The 1,120-nt window shown below is 46.3% G+C and overlaps 1 protein-coding gene across 1 annotated transcript in view; it reads left to right on the plus strand.

Annotated features, from left to right (window-relative positions):
- The window catches only part of LOC102822179 (putative PRAME family member 24-like), a 6,124-nt gene that overhangs the window by 3,896 nt on the left and 1,108 nt on the right, over positions 1-1,120 (plus strand). The gene's annotated exons all lie outside the window — the stretch shown is intronic.

Raw genomic sequence — 1,120 nt, forward strand, 5'->3', positions numbered from 1 at the left:
GGGTCAGAGAAAAAGAGGAAGACCCCCAGTGAGATGGATTGGCAAAGTGGCAGCATCGATGGACTCAAACGTGGCAACAATAGTGAAGTTGGCCCAGGATCGGGCAGTGTTTCGTTCTACTGTGCATAAGGTCGCTATGAGTCGGTACTGACTTGATGGCACCTAACAACAACAACAACATAAGGCTCTCTGGTAGTGTAGTTGTTACAAATCAGGCTGTGAACCTCAAGGTCAGCAGTTCGAAACTGTTCCGTGGGAGAAAGATGAGACTTTCTGCTCCTGTAAAGATTTACAGCCTCAGAAACCCTGTACAGGGTCACTGTGAGTCAGATCCGACTCCATGGCACATAACCACCACCACCACATGTGTATATAAAGGAAGCACTGCCCTGTGGACTACAAGGTCTAGAGCAATCGTCTCACTTACATTGTCTCCAGAGTTGAGCAACCCAAATTGGCAAGTCAGATGGCACGAGGCTGTGGGACCTGGTTAATCAGGTCAAGGTGATGGGCTGCATGTCCCACAATCTGGAGGTCAGATGTAATGAGCTAGATACAAGATCCACGGCTAAAGATAGCAAGCTTTTCCAAAGCTGTCTTATAAATTGGAGTCAGATCATGCCCCCAAGGGAAACCAAGGGTTGTGCATTGGGTCACACCCTCTACTGAGGAGGGACAGTCTTAGTCCTTAGATCCACTATCATCTTTACTCCCTAGCCCCACCTTAATCATACAGGAAGAAAGCAAAGAGTCATTAAGAAGACAAGAAAGAAGGAAAAGATCAAAATGGATGTCAGAAGAGACTCTGAAACTTGCTCTCCAATGAAGAGATGCTAAAGCAAATGGAAGAAATGAGGAGGTGCAAGAGCTAAACTGAAAATTTCAAAGGTCAACTTGAGAAGACAAAGTCAAATATTACAATGAAATGTGCAAAGATCTGGAGTCAGAAAACCACAAGAAAGAACACACTCAGTGTTTCTCAAGCTGGGGGAACTGGGTAGCTCTGGTAGCGTAGTGGTTACAAATCAGGCTGTGAGCCTCAGGGTCAGCAGTTCGAAACCACCAGCTGCTCCGTGGGAGAAAGATGAGGCTTTCTGCTCCCGTAAAGATTTACAGCCTC

The sequence above is a fragment of the Chrysochloris asiatica genome, unplaced genomic scaffold (genome assembly GCF_000296735.1).
Source record: "Chrysochloris asiatica unplaced genomic scaffold, ChrAsi1.0 scaffold00500, whole genome shotgun sequence".
In the NCBI taxonomy this organism is placed as follows: domain Eukaryota; kingdom Metazoa; phylum Chordata; class Mammalia; order Afrosoricida; family Chrysochloridae; genus Chrysochloris; species Chrysochloris asiatica.